Genomic DNA, 21263 nt, shown 5'->3' with positions numbered 1-21263 from the left:
AGGCTAAATTGATCAAACATAGGCTATGATCGACTCGCTGGTCGTTTTGAAAATCAAAAACTAACATTTAATGATAAAATAAATATAATATAATATAATCTCTTTGTCATTGCATACAAAACTGAACTATTTATGCATGCTTCGCGGTGCGGCTGCGCTTGTGAGAGTGCTTGAAGTAGCCGCAACTCGAGGTGGAGGGGTTGAGAGCGTATTCTACATTACACATCATAGAAGTTTATTATATTTATTTCTAATATTGTGTTTTGTCAATGTCCGTGTTAATTTATAAAATAAAATTATTATTCTAAAAAACTCCACTCTTGCTGGTTGGGGGGGCCAATGGGGTGGCCAGTGTCATTTTAGGGGTGGCCGCAGCCCCCCCTGGCCCCCCCTTGGAGGCGCCACTGCATCAGACCTAACAGTTTGTGAAACTGCCATACAGTGAGTGACCGGCCCTCTTTCACTCTTGCGACCTGGGTGCGGATTGACTTGATACAAGCGGGGGACAGGATTGCCCGCATCGTAGTAGCATCCCACACCACACCGAGATAAGTGGTTCTCTGAGCTGGAGAAAGCACACTTTTCTTGCCATTTAGCAAAGACTATAGAATACCAAAGACATGTCACTCGTGTAGTTTTGAATGGGGAAAAATGCAACGGTCATCATGGCCGCGAAGCCCCGCCTTCTTAGTGAAATAGCCAATCGTTGATGAGTAAAGTCAGCGCGTCACTGCAGCTGCAGTTAGAAGTCCCGGTTGCTATAGAAACAGTCGGCGCTCTAAGACATGCGTTCAGTACTGCGCATGCGCACTGGCTCATCTAACCGGAAAAATAAGCGTTTTTTAACGCTATTAAAGCACAAGGAACTATATTTATGAGGCAGTTCTTGTTGGATTTCTTTGGAGATTTCAAATATGAAATTTAATCGTAAGTTTGGCAAACAGTTTTGGAGAATTTGATGTTTCCCCATTCAAAGAGATAGGAGCTGCACTTTCAAAGATGGCCGCCGAGTGACATGACTTGTCTTAAAAGGACTTTGGCGTTTAGTCTTAACCCCAGCATTTTTAAGTGTGACAGAACAACATCTCGATGTTGAACTGCCATCTGTTGTGATTGGACCAAAATCAGCCAATCGTCTATGTAGTTGAGTATGCGGATGCCCTGGAGTCGCAGAGGAGCCAGAGCTGCATCCACATACTTCGTAAAAGTGCAGGGTGAGAGTGCTAGGCCGAAAGGAAGAACCCGATATTGGTATGCTTTGCCCCTGAAAGCAAACCTCAGGAACTTCCTGTGTTGAGGAAAGATGGAAACGTGAAAATAGGCGTCTTTGAGATCTATAGTCACAAACCAGTCCTCGGACCTGATGTGTGAGACCACCTGTTTCACCATCAGCATTTTGAACTTGAGGCGTCTGACCGCACGATTTAGAATGCGCAGGTCTAGAATAGGCCTCAGCCCTCCTTCTTTCTTTGGAACAATGAAGTACCGGCTGTAGAACCCGTACTCTCACTCGTGAGGAGGGACCACCTCGATGGTCTCCTTCCCCAGGAGAGTATTTACTTCCTGTTCCACCTCCGTAAAACGAGGTGAGAAACCGCTGGAACGCCGCCGCTTGGCGTTGCGCCTCCTGGTGCCTGTCGACGACGGTGCTCACGGCGTCGCCGAACAGACCAGAGGGCACAAGCGGGGCATCCAGAAGGAAGACCCTGTCTTTCTCTTTGATGTTAGACAGGGTCAACCATAAGTGTCTCTCCACGGCCACCAGGGCTGCCATAGACCGCCCAATGGAACGAGCGGTCTCCTTGGTGGCATGGAGAGACAGGTCAGTGGTTTTCCGGAGCTCAGCTAGATCTTCAGGCCGAACTCCATCGCCCTCATCCAGCTGCTTCAGCAGGTCGGCTTGGTACGCCTGTAACACCGCCATGGTGTGCAGACACGCACCAGCCTGACCTGCTGCCGCATAACCCTTCTCCACCAGAGAGGACGTTGTTCTCAGTGGTTTGGCGGGAAGGGTTGGAGCCTTCAAAGAAGATGCAGCGTCGGGGGACAGATAGCTCGCAAGTGTCTGTTCCACCCGAGGCATCTCCTTGTAAACGCGCTCTGACAGCCCCGCCACGTGAGAATAGTGAGCGGCAGACGGGCTGTAGAAACGCGCCGAGAAGGGTTTTTAAAAAGCAAATAAAAAAAAATAAAAGAAATAAAAGCAAATTTAAACTATTTATTAATAGTGTTATTTACTTTATTTTATTAAATAGTTTTAATAATAAAACATTCAAAGTATTTTAAAGTAATTTTATTACATTAAAGCTGTTTAGAATATGAAAAAAACAATAAAAATGAATAAAGCTATTTAAAAAATCCCAAAATTACAAAGCAAGTTAAATTAAAAAGTAAGACTTAAATTATTAAATTAATTAAATATAAAAATAATACTGTATATATAAAATATAGTGTAATTTTAGTATTATAATATAATATTGTATAAACTAACTAAATGAATGAATAAATGTTTATGTAACTTCTTGAACACTCATCTACCATAGGTTGAATTAACCAGTAGCCTCGCCTCAAACTCACACACTGTTTAAGCCAATCAGGGTCAGGGTTTTGGAAAGTACTTTAGACACTTTTAGAGTGAATTAAACTACAGATGACTTATTTTATTTGTCTTAACATTTTAAGTAGGAAAATGAAAGTGTTTCATCATCCAAAAAATTTAGACATCTCACCATTAAAATGACTTTGTTTTCTTGCCACATTTTGACGTGACCCCTGGCATTTAGCGTTATTGTACCTGTGTGGAAAAACATGCTCGCTTGCTCACAAGAGGCTACTGTAATATCCAGTGTCAGAATCAATTTTCAATGTATGAATTTAAACAAGAACACCGAGTTTGAGTATTGCCAAAGCTAACACATATTCAATATCCCAAAAAAGGACATAACTCACAGTTGACCGGACCTATTGACTAGATGGAGGTCAGAAAAACACCTCAGCGATCTTAAATAACTGCATGTGGCTGAGTGCATATTCTGGAATATAAGTGATGACAGCTTAATCCAGGCCCCACTGAGGATGAAAGTCCTGCTATGACAGTCGTTCACACTCAGCAACAGGATAGAACTCAGTCTGCTTTCTCTCTGAGTGCTCAGTTTATCTCAGCTAACGCTCTGGAATGTCCCACCACAGACACTGTGATGTGTTGAATAATACGCCGCTCCATACTGACTCACGACACCGGGACTAAACCGAGGCTTCCATAGTCGGTGCTCATAAGGCAGGAATATTAAATCCAGAAGCGTGCGGTATCTCAATGGTTAACAACCATCTTAATTGAAAGGGTGGTGGATGAGACATGTCACATGAGTCATGACTGAAAAACGCTTGGATGTCAACCTTAAAAAAACAAAGAAAAAGCTTTTGTTTGAATGGGGAAAGCGTGTGGAGAAGGACAGACTGAAGAGGTGGTCTTGCATTCACTATTAATTAAATAATTCCATCTTTGGACGTCTCAGGTGTGAGGGTCAATGCCAGATAAAATGAATGTCCATGATAAAGAAAAAGGAGAAAGCTTAAAGTGTTTTGAAAACCTTGTTCAAAACATGTACCGAGGTCTTAGAACTCTCATCTGGTTCTAAATAGCTTTTTTTTTTTTTTTTACCATTTTCAAGAAAAGAAACTTTAGGTCTTAAAACATCATGTGGTGTAACCATCAAGTAAAAAGTAAAAATACATTTTAATTACAACTTGAATGCATGTGAGTGTACAAAGCATCTTAATCATTACCTATTTAGGAAATATGATGAATTACTAATTCATCATACTTTTTACCATAACACATGACCTTTTACAACATGAATTAACCTTGCCCTGTATGTTATAAAAAAAAAAGCTTTAAGATATAGGCCCGGTTTAACACACAGGGCTTAGACTACATCGGGATTAGGCCATAGTTCAATTAGGACATTTAAGTCATTTTTATAAACGTGCTTAGAAAAAACATTACTGGTGTGCATCTTGAGACAAAACAAAGGCATTGATATATATATATATATATATCAAGATCAGTCAGTGCAAGTTTCTTTCAGTTGAAACAGCTCAGACTTACATTTTAGTCTAGGACTAGGGTTAAGCCTTGTCTGTAAAACAGGGGGATTATATTTTGTTGTGGTTTAATGAAGCACAACACTTTTTCTGTGTTGACAACCCGTTCTCATGGCAATTTGTACAGTACATATTTTACAAGATGGCAAATTTGCAGGAATTCAAATTAATGGCCACCCCTAAACCTTCACAGAAAAATTGTACGAGTGAGGTCATATAAGAATTTATAAGAAATAGCCACCTTATAAAATACGAACAAATTGGTTATGAGATTATGAGAAGCATTGGTGTTGACTAACATACTACAGCACATGATTATATTTTAAACTGTAGTGAGTAATTTGATATTACATTTGAAGTTGATATATTTAGTAAAAGTAATAAATTGCAACTTCATCATTATAAATGTGTAATTACAAAAATGTTTAAATAAGAAATTTACATTACATGTTTACCATAAATGCCTGTCAGTACATTCGGCAGTATACTTACACACTTTTACTCAAAATATTTTAAGAGTCAGTGTCAGTGGTGTGTGGTGGTGTTCTGAAATGAGTTGACAAAGTTCTCAATGTTTTTTCTTTTCTTTTCTTTTTTTTTTTTTTGTAAATTGATATTCATGTTCTAGTCACATTTTCTTGGTTAAATAAACATTACTTACACTACCACTACCAAAAAAAATCGATTTTATATTTTTACATTAACAATGTAAACAATATTCTGTTTATTAAAGCCAAGTATGAATCTCATCAAGTTAGTGTTTTTAAGCATTTTACATTTATTCCAAAATAACAACTCAAGGCAGTATCAAGCTGTTCTTTTTAATAGTTAACTTTTCACTATTTTTGAATTTTTCAGGTCATCAGTCATCAAAGCTCATAAAAAAATGTCACAGACATGGAGATTAACTTTGAATTTCACCAACCTGATTACTCACTAAAAACTCCCACAGATCATGTTTTCATGCCATTTTAAGTCTTGTGCTTACTCGTTTTAAAGGGGTCCTATTATGCTCTTTTACAAAGTCTTGTGTAGTAGAACATGTTCTCATGCTTGGTGGTTCGAAAAACGCATTATTTTTCACATAATTTACATTATTACAGTACCTTTCTCCCCAGCCTGGCACAAATGCCTCGATTAGTTTGGGGTTTGATGAAGGCTGTTGTGATTGGTTAGCTATCCCAGTGCGTTGTGATTGGCGAACATCTTAGATGGTGATTCAGTACTCCCACGCCCCTTCATAAAGCAGCAAGTTCTGTGTACAACTGTTAGTGCAAGCTAGATTAAAGCGATTCCTACATTTTAAATAGGGATATTTTTCTTATAAAAATGCATCGATTCGCTACAGGAGGCCTTTATAATTTTACTGGAACAAACTAATGTATGTGCAGAATTGAGAAACTATTGATATTAATGACAAGCAGCCGGTGTCACACAAAGCAAATGAATTTAAGTTAAAAAAAGTCAATGTAATACAAACATTTTCATTGTTGGTAAGGGGAAAATGACATTGTGTAGCTATGTGTACACATCATGAGTTCAGCTTTCATTTAGTAAACAGTAGGGATTAACTTGTTGTGTATTTCATTCATTCTCTGGACCTAAACATACGTTTCAAATGCCACTGTCTCAATTAACATATATGGTATAGTAATAATAGCAGTGTTTATTTTATTTGCAATTTAAGTGATATTATAAATCCTGTAAACATATATAAAAGGTCATATTTGGATTTGTCCGGCTATTTACAGTGGCATTTAGCAAAACCGGAAGCATCTATGCACACACTCGCTAGACTGAAAATTCAAAATGGAAGAGATATGCAATTAGCCAATAGTCATGTGACATCCGTTTGTGGTTTTGTAGTGTAGACGGAGATTGTTTCTGAAATGCAGTGAAAACGTCAGATCATTTTCATTTTTCAAAACCGTTTTAAACCAAAATGCCCTAGTGTAAAAGGGCTTGATTCATAAAATGCAAAATGCTCACAAACACAAGAGGTGGGATTTATTGCATGAACCAATCATTGTCGAACATAACCAGTCATATCGCAATGAAGCATTGCCTCCTCTCACGTGACTTTCCTCCATTCTCAATTACCCCTCACCAAACTCACTGCATGCTTTAGGGCAGAGGTCTCAAACTCAATTCCTGGAGGGCCGCAGCTCTGCAGAGTTTAGCTCCAACCAGCTCAGCTCACACCTGCTCGGAGTTTCTAGTAATCCTGAAGATCTTGATTAGCTGGATCAGGTGTGTTTGATTAGGGTTGGAGTGAAAATGTGCAGAGCTGTGGCCCTCCAGGAATTGAGTTTGAGACCAGTGCTTTAGGGGGTCTGTTAAAACTCAATGGGCTCATGGGAGGCGCTGTCACAATCTAGGCAGGAACACACGAACAACGACGTAGTAAAAAGACGTACATTTAATAAATCCAACGGAATACAGGAGACACAGGAACATCAGGAGATAACATCAAAGACCGACAGCATTGAGGGGAAAACACACACACACTAAATAGACAGACTGATTACACATACAGGTGGAGACAATGAGGTAGAAACCAAACACACTCTGAACTGCGGGGGAGAATGGGAGAAACCAACATGAAAGTCCGGGGGTGTGACATTACCTCCCCCTCCCGGAAGGCGTGTCCTCGCGCCTACAAACGGGAAACAGCAAACAGTCTTAGGAGGGGGTTTCGGCGGAGGACGGACTCCCGGGAGGAGGGTAAGAGATGGAGTCCAGAAAGGTGACGGAACAGTCCATGGAGGTGATGATGGCGGGAGGAGCCAAGGAGGTGACAGGAGGGGGCTGGAGCAGGAGGAGCCAGGTGGGACCCAGAACACAGCCATGACGTAATCCAACGGTGGAGCCGATGGAGGGAGGAGCCATGGTGGAGGAGAGGCTGACGACTCCATGGGGCCGAGCGACGGAGGCGGAGCAGGTGGTGGTGGAGCCCGAGGCGGAGACGGAAAGCCAATGATCTTGGGCGACGCCGCGGATCCGGAGGGCCAAGGTGGAACCCAAGGCTCTGGCGACCAAGGCGGAGATGGAGATCCGGAGATCCGGAGATCCGGAGGGAGGAGGTCCACAGAGCCGGTTTGACGGAGCGACGAGGCACAGCCGGAAGAGTAGAGTCCAGAGGCGAAGGTGGGGCGACGACTGACCAGGGCGGAGCCGGAGGGACGATGGAGCCCGGTTGAGCTGGTGGATCGACGGGCGACGGCGGAGACGAGGGAGCAGAGAGCCAGGGTGGAGCCGCAGGGTCGGAGGGCCGAGGCGGAGTCCAGGACTCTGAGGCTGGAGGCGATGGTGAGGGATCCTCCAGCCATAACACCGATGGAGACTGGCAGACCCGCGGCGAACCCACCGCACAGATGGTGGGCTGAGGGTGAGCAAGGGGACAGACAGTAGACAGGGGGAAATCAGGAAGACTGGGTGGAACCAGCGGAGATACAGGACGGCTGGACGGAACCAGCGGAGATTCAGGCATAGACAGAAAAGGGAGGGTGGGTGGGAAATCCAGGCAGACAGGTATATCTGTGACAAAGTCTATTAAGTCCCCAAAATCTTGTTCCAGCTCACCCTCAGTGGTGGTGCAGTGGGCAGGGCTCTCTACCGCCCTCTCTTGCTCCACGAAGCACTCCAGGGTCGCGGATGTAATGGCCGGCTCTCGCACCTGGTCGGATGTTATGAACCCATCGGCACTCCATACAGCTGTCGCTCTGGGCTCGGGCTTTCCGTCTATGATGGGTTCGGGCTCGTAATCCGCACGTCGGGGTGGCTGGCTGGGTTCTGGGTCTGGAGTGGCACTGGCTAGATTCTCCTTGGAACAGGCGGGAAACGAGGGTTTGTTTCTCGCCAGTGTCCACTCCACAAACGCGGCGAAGTCCGCTCGAGGGCCGTCCTTGGACGACGGCGCTCTGCATGACGCGTTGAGGCTTGCGTCATAGAATGCACAGAGCGCGTCGTCCGGGTAGCTGGTGGTGTTTGCTACAAGCTGGAACATGACGGTAAATCCCTCGAGCGGTAGATCCCCCTGCTTCAGCCGGAGGAGGATGAATTCTGGTCGGAGGAAGGAATCCATGGGGGAAACACAACGGAAACAAAAAGACTGGGAAACGCAAACGTGAAATAAAAACGGGGTATGACGCAAAAAAAAAACTGTTTAGGTCGGTCTTTCTGTCACAATCTAGGCAGGAACACACGAACAACGACATAGTAAAAAGACGTACATTTAATAAATCCAAAGGAATACAGGAGACACAGGAACATCAGGAGATAACATCAAAGACCGACAGCATTGAGGGGAAAACACACACACTAAATAGACAGACTGATTACACATACAGGTGGAGACAATGAGGTAGAAACCAAACACACTCTGAACTGCGGGGGAGAATGGGAGAAACCAACATGAAAGTCCGGGGGTGTGACAGGCGCGAGAGATGCAGACTCCCATTGTAACTTTACCTACTTGTGTCGCAGTTGGACAGTGTTTCTTTAGAAAAACAAGTGATTTATACGCTTTTTTTTTTTATCATATTTTCTGTCATATTTTGTAATATTTGTGCCATTTTATTTTTGTACTATTTGTAATTTTTTGTCTCATCCAACTTTTTAGGGAGACACTGCCTCCCTTGCCTTCTCAGAGGAAACGCCCCTGAGATATATATTTAATAAGTAAAAGTCATTGGAAGGGTGTCACATGCTCACTACTTTTTAGACAGAAATAATAAAAAAGAGAAAAATCAATTTACAATGTGACATGTGTGATGCATGTCATTGTAGGGTCAAAGGAGTCATTTAAACAGGTTAAGAATGATTCAAACGACCTAATTATGTGATAGCTGCTGCTGCATGACAGGTGACCTTCCGATGAAATTAAAGATCAGGAGACTGTGTCTTTCTCACTTAAATTTGAAGGATGTCCTATGGCAGTATTGGAGAGTTTCCATGACCTTACAGTCTCTATTCGTCTTAGAAAGGCAGAAGATGCTCAGTTGCACTGCATGTGTAAGTCATCCCAAATGCAGACGCTCTTGCCAGTCAGTGGGATGATATCCGGAATAGTCTTAGGAAATATGATGAGACCGGGGTGTGTCAGAGGAGCCCTCATGCGCGCATTATAAATCCTGACAAGTTCACCGCAACATATCTGCAGATATAATACTCCCATAATGACATCCTCACCTTGACTCATTCCTTATTCCTGGCAGTGGAGAGGTTTCCGTGGGACTAAAGTACATTCAGCTGAATGAAATGACACTAATGACATGCAGTATTTGTCAAGTGAAGAGACAGATGATAAGGCTATGTACATTTCACACGCATAAACAGACTATATGTGATTTAGAATTTCCACAATTCTACGGTTTGCTTGTTGTCACAGATGAAGAAATGATGCTGTGCTTCACTGCAGCACTTGCAATAACTCTTATGAAAGCAATATGATTTCACAATATATGGCAGAATTTTCCTTTTAAATGTGTGATTCATTATTGCTGCTACAGCAACTCCCAAACATCAAGAATTAACTTGTTATTGTTATGCTTGGAAAACTTTTACAGTATCGTTTTCAAGAAAGCTTTCATTTTAATGACTCTAAAATGTCATGTGATGTAACCATCAGGTAAAAATTAGAAACATGTTTCATAATTTCCTTTCACTATGAATACATCTATCTATCTATCTATCTATCTATCTATCTATCTATCTATCTATCTATCTATCTATCTATCTATCTATCTATCTATCTATCTATCTATCTATCTATCTATTAGGGGTGTGCAAAGCAGCCGGTATTTGTATCTGTATTTGTATTTGTTGAGAGGGGAAAAGTATTTGTATTTGTATTTGTATTTGTATTCGAGTAAAATTCAAAATAAGTGTAAAAATCCTGTTTTTTTTTTGTGCGCTTAACTTTTAATTTACGTTATAGTGTATGTATTTTGTAATTATATCCATTATAATAATTATTGATATGCAATATTGGTTAATGTTTTTGAATATGTAACAAGGAACGTCATTGAAAAAAAAATAACATGACAACCATTACCTCATCCATGGTTAAACCAACTAATAAAATACCATTATGAACATTATGAACCCCACCATCACCTGTCCTTGTTGGAGGATGCTGAACAGACAGAATTAAAATAAAAATAAAAATGTTCTTCTTCTGAAAGAACTTCTTTCTTGTGGCGTCTGCCGTTGCTAAGCAACCATGACCTGATCACTCAATGACGACTCGGAAGTTTCAGCAAAGCATAAATGGATTTCCAGCATTAAAAATCGCTTGCATTAGCTTTGCTATTAAATGTCTTTAAAAATGGTTATTCATGTACAGATATGATCAGCTGTTCCTCCAACTTGGCTGTTTTTTCAACGGTATAAGGGAAAGGGTGAAGCTGATTTGTTGGTTCTTGTCATATGACCTGCGTGCGCATGTGGCATTCTGAAAAGTTGAGATGTATTTATCCAAAGATTATAGAATATTTATCTCGATGCAGTGCGGACGCGCCTGGAAAAAACGAGCGCGTAGCACCGTGTGAGCGTTGCTTTCATTATGAGCGCGCATACCGCGCTTCTTCATTTGAAATAACGACGAACTTTAGCGCGCATTTGAACGGCCCCTAATAGAATAATCTCCCGATCAAACTCTGCTTCCCAAAGTTATAAACCCAGTTAAGGTACAGAAATATATTCATCAAAAATAGTGACGCAGTGAAGTCTTTTTTCACCCAGCCGAGTCTTCTCTGTTGCTGTGTGGAGCAGCCTGTGTCAGTCACCTCTTTTAACAGTTACACTGACTGCGGTCTCCTGAGGAAACGCAGCTTTTTTGATAGAAAGTTTTTCTTGTTCCCGAATACAAATATTTATTAAGGTATTTGTTCAAAATAAGTATTCGTTAAAAACACGCTATTTGTGCCTTTCCGAATACCGTATTCGGGTTCGGCTCCACCCCTACTATCTATCTATCTATCTATCTATCTATCTATCTATCTATCTATCTATCTATCTATCTATCTATCTATCTATCTATCTATCTTTAATATAATTTGGTTAAAAATTCTCAATAGTAGTGTAAAAAACACCCTTTTACCTTGTCAAAATCTGCTCTGCAAAAAATCAAAAAATCATTGCATGTTCCTTTAAATGCTAATGAGCTCTGCTCATCCCACCCCTCTCTGCCATGGGATGACGAGCCGTAATATTTAATTTAGCTGCATTTAGCTGTGAAACCTGCTAACTAGCACATTATTAAGAAAGGTCATTAGCAAAGATGCACAAAAAACCCTTATACGCACTTCTGCTGTGTGTGAACCTGTATAACGAATGATTTGCACGAACATAGATGCATATGTAGATCGGGATCGGCGCTTTCCTTTCAAAAACGAAAGTTATGTTAATCCTCTGCATCTTCAGCGGCTCAGATGTCAGGAGTAAATGACGACTGCTATGTTCATTATTACATCCAACAACAGAACACCTCAATCGCTCAATCAGAGACATTCCTGTCTTCCCCTGTACATGAGTCGACACAATGGCGATCAAAGTCTGACTGTTTCAGCTCAGTGAGGGTGGGTCTAAGGTAAGGCGTTCATGTAAATCAACTACCGTGGGAGCAGCCCAGGGAGTTAGTGTGTTGTCACACCAACCAGAAGCTGAGAATGACCTGATTTTAAAAAGGGGATATTACTTTTAAAGATTAAAAAAATACCACTGGCTGGAGCATCAGTGAACCTTTTTTCATAGCTGTGTTTGAGACCCTCAATTGTCCTTAGTGTGAAAAGATGGATCTCAACATCATACAGTAATTGTTGGGAAGGGTTCAAATATGCTGCAAAACTGGGGAATCTGTAGGGCTGTAGGGATTTTTCTAAAGAACATTGATCGTAGATTATCCAGGTAACCACACATAGTATTAAGGATTCCCAAACTTTTGAAGGGGGTTATAATTTCAGCTCTTTTTTTTTTTTTTTTTTGTCCTGTGGACTGTAAGTAAACATATTTTATGTAAAATATCTTACTCAGGACAGCACTAATTAAAAAATAACATGCATTTTAACATGCATTCAACATGCATATAATCTCTCTTATTTTGTTAAATTATTCAAATTTTCACATTCTGCAAGGGGTTCCCAAACGTCCACATGCCACTGTATCTATCTGTCTGTCTATTGTATTTATCTTATACATTATATTCTAAAGAATTATGCTTTCATTAAACTTAAGGATTTAACGTCAGAATACTTGACAGCATATCTATCTATATAAATATATATAAAATCTGAATTTATGGTTTTAAGTCTAAATATACAGATACAAATTAGAATATATAAATGTAAATCTGAATATATGTAAGTAAATCAGAATGTATATTTTGTGATTTTGTAAATAGTAATATGTATAGATGAAAGTCTGAATATATAAATTATAGAAAAATATATATTTATAAATCCTAAACATATGTCATAATATATATTGTGTACATCATAATATAATTATATCTTTATTAACAGGCATGTCAATAGAATTTTTTAAATAAAACATTATGGTGTATGGTGTATTGTTTATATCTACTACTTAAAAAAAATTATATATATATATATATATAATTCAAATCAAATTATTAATGAATTGTGATGCAACTCCCTAAAAATTATAGATTTTTTCATTAGTATTTTATGATTTTTGTTAAATAAATAAATAAATTAATTAATTAACAAATGTATGTATGTTTCATTTAATAAAATTTTTCTTCAATATGATACCAGGACAATGGTACCACCATGACCCATTCCTCCTAAAAACATTAAAAATGTTATTTTGCTCTAGGTATCCTTCACCACAAATCACGAATGCACACCATGAAACGCTTGTTCAATGAGATACAGTGCAAACAACGGATGAAGGGGGCTGTTTGATAGACGTGAGCTTAACTTGAAAGGTGCACAAACAAAAGGTTGCTCTTCACCGTGCCCTTTGACCAACAGGAATAATTTGCCCTGGGCTTTCTGACCCCTCCATACCACGATGGGCTTTTTGACTGAACCACAGGCAATTTCACCATGTGATCTAGATCAATACATCTCCACTACAATAAAATTGGTGGAAGAATGGTCAGATAGGTCAAAAATCATTCCGTCTGTGTGGAAATGAAGGAAATCCGCTCAGCATATAATGGGTGTTACGCCGCGCTGCTTTCTTTGTTCTCAGCTTACGAATTCCCTTTATAATTGCTGTAGCCATCAACAACCTTATTTATCTTTACCGTTTAGAAAAGCAGTGCGGGAATGCGCACAAGAGATAAAGCTTTCTGGAAAAAAATGTATTTACTCAAGAGCGATGCTCTAAAAAGGTTTGCCTGATTCAAGGTTCAGCGGCACGACTGTGAATCAGAGACAACAAAGAAGTCAATTCTGAAGAGTACCAGAGGCAGCCATGAACCTCAACCAGAGATGTCACAGTTATTGTGTGTGTTGTGTCTTTAGAAACACTGACAGCGCAGGCGGGGGAGAAACGCAGTAGGGCACAATATGACAGAGCGAGTCAAAATGAAAAACTGCAAGAGCTGCCTATTGCTTATCGAAAGGTCACCGCACCAAGGTCAAACTGGGAAATAAATGAAGCTGACGGACACTTGCTCTTAAAATCTGATGGTGCCATCATTTAATTCGAACCTGGATTTTAATTGAACCCCTGCACTGACAGCATGACAGATCCGCTGTGTGGCTGATGCCTCTAGTTGGCGGTATGACAAGCAGGAGGGGGCCAATACACATCTGAGGAAAGAGAGAAACAAAAGAGAGAGCAAGCACAGTGAGCCGATCATCAGCACTCGCTTTAGTTAAAAATTCATCCCTCGCTCATTAAGACAACCTTCTCCTTTGTCTGCTTTACACTTCACTGCTTAGATGGAGTAGAAGGTGTCAGAGAGCTTTACAATTTGTGTTTGATTTCCTGAAAACATGCAATATCTTTGTACAATGTTTTGCTAAATTTACTAGCAATTCCTGCATTTCACCACCAATTATTTTTTTAGTGTATTAAGAACCAAAATATTTTTGAATCACATCCTAGATAGAAAATAAAACAAATTCACTTTCAGAATAAAATTTCCTGATAATTTACTCTATATCTTTCTTCTTCGGTCGAAAAAAACAAAGAAGGTTTTTGAGTTTGAAAATGCAGTTTCAGTGCAGCTTCAAAGGGCTCTACAAGATCCCAGTCAAAGAATAAGGGTCTCATCTAGTGAAACAATTGATCATTTTCTGAATTTTTTTTATAAATTTTTGAACACAAACGCTCATCTAGCACTAGTTCTGAGATGTTTCACGTTGTAATCACGTTGGAAAGGTCACGCGCAGTTAGTTATTCGTCTGTATTCTTTGGTTCAAAAAGATAGGGTAGGGCGAAAAACTCCATCTCATTTTCTCCTCCAACTTCAAAATTGTCTGACATCGTTGTTTTACCTTTTTTGTAAAGAGTGTTTGACTTTCTTGGTATGTTCGCTTTGTAAACACTGGGTTGGTACTTCCACCAACCTCACGCACATCGCAGAGCTAGTGCAAGACAAGCATTTGTGGTTAAAACGTATATCCATTTTTGTTTTTCACTAGACAAGACCCTTACACTGTGTCCTAACTACATGCAATGTGATGCCACAACGTGATAAAAGGTATCTCTTCCATGTTAATCTTTTTGTTCTAATTGGCCGTGGTGGCGAAACGCGAAATATTTTTATTTTAGAAATGGTTTAGAAGAGGTTGGAACAACACACAAACTATGACAATCATAATCTCAGGTACTGTTTATGTACTTTATTTATTAATGTTAAATGTGTCTAATGTGAGTTTGAAAATAATAATTTGTGACATTTATATCCATACTAAAATCAATAATAGATAACTTACCTCAGATCTTGAGAAGTTCACTTTCTGAACAAAAATTTACAGATAATTTACTCACCCCCTTGTCATCCAAGATGTTCATGCCTTTCTTTCTTCAGTCGTAAAGAAATTATGTTTTTTGAGGAAAGTATTTTAGGATTTCTCTCCATATAATGGACTTCTATGGTGCCCCTAAGTTTGAAATTCCAAAATGCAGTTTAAATGCAGCTTCAAAGGGCTCTAAATGATCCCAGCCAAGGAAGAAGGGTCTTATCTAGCGAAATGATCAGTTATTTTCTAAATAAATATTAATTTTATTTACTTTTAAACCTCAAATGCTGCATTTAAACAGCATTTTGGAAGTTCAAACTCATAGGCACCAAAGAAGTATATATATATATATATATATATATATATATATATGTATATTAATGTAAGTGTAATATGGAGAAAAGCCCTAAAATATTTTCCACAAAAAACATATTTCATTACGACTGAAGAAAGAAAGACATGAACATCTTGAATGGCAAGGGGGTGAGTAAATTATCTGTACATTTTTGTTCTGGAAGTGAACTTCTCCTGAAAGCAAACATATACGTTACAACTGCAAACTCAATATGAACCAACAAGTGTTTTCTATGACAAAGATGGTATCAATCACTCAGTATGCAGTTTTTTAAATAATGTTAATTATTATGGCGCGTCACATCTGGTGTGGACAGCTAAATTACTTGTCGCTGGAATCTTTTCGAATAGCATGTACTTAGGACATAGTGTTATTCCTTCTGTGAAACAGACCGGTTCTTCAGATGTTTAACGTTCTTTATGGAACTATTTAGACAAAAATGGTTCTTCTATGGTATTGTGAAGCACCTTTATTTTTAAGAGTGTAGAGCCCTTTGAAGCAGCATTTAAACTGTCATTTGGACCTTCAACCTGCTGGCTACCACTGATGTCCACTGTATGGAGAAAAATCCTGGAATGTTTTCCTCAAAAACCTTAATTTCTTTCAGCTGAAGAAAGAAAGACATGAACATCTTGGATGGCATAGAGATGAGTAAATTATCAGATTTTTTTATTCTGGAAGTGAACTACTCCTTTAAATGGTTAAACTATTAAAGTGCTACACATAAGAAAAAGGTTGGTGCTTACATATACTGGGCCCTTGATTAATGGCCTACAGGCGTACAGAAACCAAATTGTGGGTTTTTGAATAATCTGGAAGATAATTGGTAAGGATGGTGAGGGAGGATGATCAATAGTGTGTCTATAAAGTGCTGGGGGAAATTGATTTTCTTTGACTTTAATTTGGGAGAGCGGACTGGGAAACTGAGGGGAGGGTCAAAACATACTGTAACAAAGACAGGCTTAATATCTGATGAAGAATCATTAGGAAACATTTACGAAGGACAAACAAAGGAGTTACACATAAAGCCTCAATAAATCCATACAGTTTAACCTTGTACTGTAAAAACAAAAGTGTTGTTGTTACAATACACATTTAAACTGACAAGATTTGCTCATTCTCATGTCATTCCACATATGTACATTCAAAGCAAAATTTATTCAGACACCTTCAACATTTCTGTCACGGGTGCGTGCAGGAGTAGACGAGACGATAGACAATATTTACAAAGTACAATATATTTAATATAAATCTCCGAGTGGAACAAGGCTGGAACAAGGCAGGAACATACACACACACACACACACACACACACACATCTAAATACACAGAAGGACCGACAGGGAACTGAACTCACAGACAGACTTTTAAGGATAGACTAATCATAAGACACAGGTGACATAGAAGACTGATAAATCAAACACAGGTGACGGTGATTACACAAACGAGGACTAAACCAAATGATAACAAAATGACAGGGGGAAGACAAATGGGAAAAACCAATGACAAGACAGAACTGTGACATTACGCCCCCCTTCGGAAAGGCGCGTCCTCGCGCCGTGGAAAAAACGAAAAAACGAGAGGGGCGGAAAACCAGGAAACCAGAGTCAATGAGGGAGGGGGCTCCGGCGGAGGACACAACCCCCGGAGGAGGACCAGAACAAAAGTCCAGGTGACACAAAAGACAGTCCATGGGGGCGACGACGGAGGGAGGAGCCAGGGAAGACACAGGAGTGACCTGAAGCAGGACCCAGATCGCAGCCAGGATGACGGCCCACGGAGGAGCCGACGGAGGGAGGAGCCATGGTGGAGGAAGGACCGCCGACTCCGTGGGGCCGACCGACAGAGGCAGAGCAGCTGGCAGAGGAACCCGAAGCGGAGATGGAGAGCCGAAGATCCAGGGCGACACCGCTCTGGCGGCCGAGGCGGAGGCGGAGATCCGGAGGTCCGCGGCGGAGCCGGAGCAACAGAGGACGAAGGCGATGCTGACGGGAAGGAGGAGCCTGACAGAGCCGGAGGGACAGAGGGACGAGGCGAAGCCAGAGGAGTGGAGTCCCGAGGCGGCGGATGGTCGACGACTGACCAAGGCGGAACCGGAGGGACGATGGAGCCCGGTGGAGCTGGTGGGCCGACGGGCGACGGTGGAGAGGAGGGCGTCGAAAGCCGTGGTGGAGCCGCAGGGTCGGAGGGCCGAGGTGGAGATCTGGACTCGTAGGCTGGAGGCGGAGCTGAGGGATCCTCCAGCCATGCCACCGATGTAAGCTGGCATCCCTGCGGCGAGCCCACTGCAGAGATGGTGGGCTGAGGGTGAGCAAGGGGACTGACTGATGACCTGGGAGACTTTGGGCGGCTGGGCGGAACCAGCGGGGACTCAGGATGGCTGGGCGGAACCAGCGGGGATCAGGCAGATTCAGACAGACGAGGGCGGGTGGGAGGGAAGTCTATGCAGGTCAGTGGCTCAGAGAAAAAGTCTATTAAGTCATATGATTTTATATCCTCGACTTCGGAAAAGTCGATCAGGTCCCCAGAGTGTTCCATCTCACCCCCAGCGGAGTTGCAGTGGGCAGGGCTCTCCATTTCCCTCACTTGCTCCACGTCGCAATCCACCATCACAGATGTAGAATCCGGCTCACGCACCTGGTCAGCCGGAGAGGGCTCTGGCTCTGTCGCTCGCGGCTCTAGTCCCTCATCCGCGGTGCGCTCGGGTTCCCGCTCTGCATGTCGGGGCGATGATTGGCTGCTCTCTGGGTCGTGAGTGGGCTGACGTCCTCCTCGACGAAGCCGACAGTCCAGGAAGATCCACTGGACGCCAGCACCCACTCGATGTATCCGGCGATGCTCTCTCGAGGACCCTCCCCGGACAGCTGCTCCTTGATGGTGTTATTAAGTCCATTACGGAAGAACGTGCACAAGCAGCTGTCCGGGTAGTGCGTAGATGGAGCGAGGATCATGAAGTCTCTGGTGTGGTCCTCGAGAGAGCGTTTCCCCTGCTTCAGGAGAATGATGAAAACATTAGGGTCATCCATGAGGGGAAAAAAAATTAAACACTGATACAAAAAACGGAAAATAAACGCAGGGAGAGGTGCCGGGTAAACTGTAGTTGGTCGGTCCTTATGTCACGGGTGCGTGCAGGAGTAGACGAGACGATAGACAATATTTACAAAGTACAATATATTTAATATAAATCTCCGAGTGGAACAAGGCTGGAACAAGGCAGGAACATACACACACATCTAAATACACAGAAGGACCAACAGGGAACTGAACTCACAGACAGACTTTTAAGGATAGACTAATCATAAGACACAGGTGACATAGAAGACTGATAAATCAAACACAGGTGACGGTGATTACACAAACGAGGACTAAACCAAATGATAACAAAATGACAGGGGGAAGACAAATGGGAAAAACCAATGACAAGACAGACAGAACTGTGACAATTTCTCACATTATCACAGTTTATTCATTATAGTTTAGAAAATGGTAATAAAATATGAGAAGAACTCAGAGTTAAACTGTGTCTGAACAAATTCATCTTCATTCATCTTTGATAGAAAGGTATGTAATGGATTACAATCAACCAAAAATTCAGATAACTGTTAGTATGACAATATTTACACAACCATTAATACTTTGTTGACCAATTAACAAGCAATGCTTAATTTTGTTTAGTCTGTGGTGTAAAAAAGTCGCATTAGCAATTAAAGAAAAAACCCTTAAGCAAAACATGGTCAGGTCAAAGTGTCTGATTTGTGTCTTAAATTTTTATCAGTTTTACTGGTAGTCCACAGTATGAAGAATTTTTGGGTGTAATATGTCACAGTTTACTTTTTTGCTATCCTCACTTATATAAAGGAATTATAGTGTCCTGCACCCACTAGTAAAAATATATCAAAAATTATATCTGGTGTCTGAATAATTTTCTGGTTTGACAGCATGTATATTCAACTGTCACCAAAGGCTATATATTTTGATTTGAGAGCTGCAGCATAAGCGAATATTATTAATGAATAGTAAACATAATTTTGGTCTTTTTATTATACAAATCTATCATACGGCTTCGGTAGACCTAACTATACATTTAAGTAGAGTAATATTAATTAACAACATGTACTTACTATAGAATTAGGGTTAGGATTGGGGTTTGGTTTAGGGTTACTGCATGAAATTATGCATAATTTTCTGTAATTACTATAGTAAGTACATGTAATGTGTAACATAGACACTGTAAAGTAAAGTGTTACCCACACAAATTACAGTAGTTTTGGCAATTATATGCAGTGGAGACACGTTCACTGTCAAACATCATTCAGCATTAATTTGGTAATTTTGTCAAAAGAAATGTTCTTGATTACAAGTGTTACAAACGGGACGATAGAGAGTGGGGATCCAAATGCAAGGCTTTAATAGACGAGGTCAAAACAGACAGGGTCAATCACCAGCGAACAACAACAGCAGAGATAATCCAGAGAGTAATCCAATAGAACACAGGCAAAGGGTCAAAATCCAAAGAGCAGTCCAAACGTGAAAATGAAACAAACAATGAAACCAGGAAAACTAAGACTAAGACTAGGAATCAACTGACTAAGACTATGACTAGGAAAACAGGAAAATAAAACAGGGAAAACGCTCAGTAAAGTCCACAAATGCAAATCAATACTTCGCAGTAAGGGTGTGTGCTGAGCTGGCTTTTATGGCCGATAAACAGGAAGCTACCATAGAGGCAGCAGAGGGAGCAGCAACAGTCAGTGTGAGTAAGAGCTCCCTCTGCTGGCCTGGTGTAACATAGCCCCCCCCCAAGGAGCGGCTTCCAGACGCTCCAAAAAACAACAGGAAGAAACAGTCCAGGGGAGCGGTGGGGGGGCCAGGAGACTGAGGCAGAACAGGTTGGGCACAGGCCCTCCAGAGCAGAGCTGGAGGCAGAGCAGTCCTCTGAGGTGGAGCAAGAGGCTTAGGAGCCCTCCAGGGCGGAGCAGCCCTCCGGGGCAGAGCAGGAGGCTTAGCGACCCTCCGGGGCAGGGCAGGAGGCGTAGAGGCCCTCCAGGGCGGAGCTGGAGGCGGAGCAAGAGGCTTAGAAGCCCTCCAGGGCGGAGCAGGAGGCGGAGCAGCCCTCCGGGGCAGAGCAGGAGGCTTAGCGACCCTCCGGGGCAGGGCAGGAGGCGGAGCAGCCCTCCAGGGCGGAGCAGGAGGTGCAGGAACCCTCCAGAGCGGGGTAGGAGGCGCAGAAGCCCTCCAGGGCGGAACAGGAGGCGGAGCAGCCCTCCAGGGCGGAGCAGGAGGCTTAGCGAGCCTCCGGGGCAGGGCAGGAGGCGGAGCAGCCCTCCAGGGCGGAGCAGGAGGTGCAGGAACCCTCCAGAGCAGGGTAGGAGGCGCAGGAGCCCTCCAGGGCGGATCAGGAGGCGCAGGAGCCCTCCAGGGCGGATCAGGAGGCACAGGAGCCCTCCAGGGCGGATCAGGAGGCGTAGGAGCCCTCCAGGGAGGAACAGGAGGCGCAGATGCCCTCCAGGGCGGAACAGGCGGTCGCATCATGGACTGGGACCTGGGGAGAGCAGAGACAGAGGAGGCAGACAGAGCAAGGAGAGAAGTGGAGAGTTCGTAGGAGTACGCTGCCTCCATGGCCGTGACTGGGCAGACAGGAACTTCAGGAACGGCAGTCGTGGTCGTGTCAAAGACGACAAGGAGCCTAGGCGGTGCAGGCAGAGCATAGAATCTTGGCGGTGCAGGCAGAGCATAGAATCTTGGCGGAGCAGGCAGAGCAGGGAATCTTGGCGGCGCAGGCAGAGCGTGAAGCCTTGGCGGAGCAGGCAGAGCGTGAAGCCTTGGCGGTGCAGGCAGAGCATGAAGCCTTGGCGGAGCGG

The sequence above is a fragment of the Garra rufa genome, chromosome 5 (assembly GCF_049309525.1).
Source record: "Garra rufa chromosome 5, GarRuf1.0, whole genome shotgun sequence".
Taxonomy (NCBI): domain Eukaryota; kingdom Metazoa; phylum Chordata; class Actinopteri; order Cypriniformes; family Cyprinidae; genus Garra; species Garra rufa.
Note: the sequence above shows the minus strand (reverse complement) of the source record.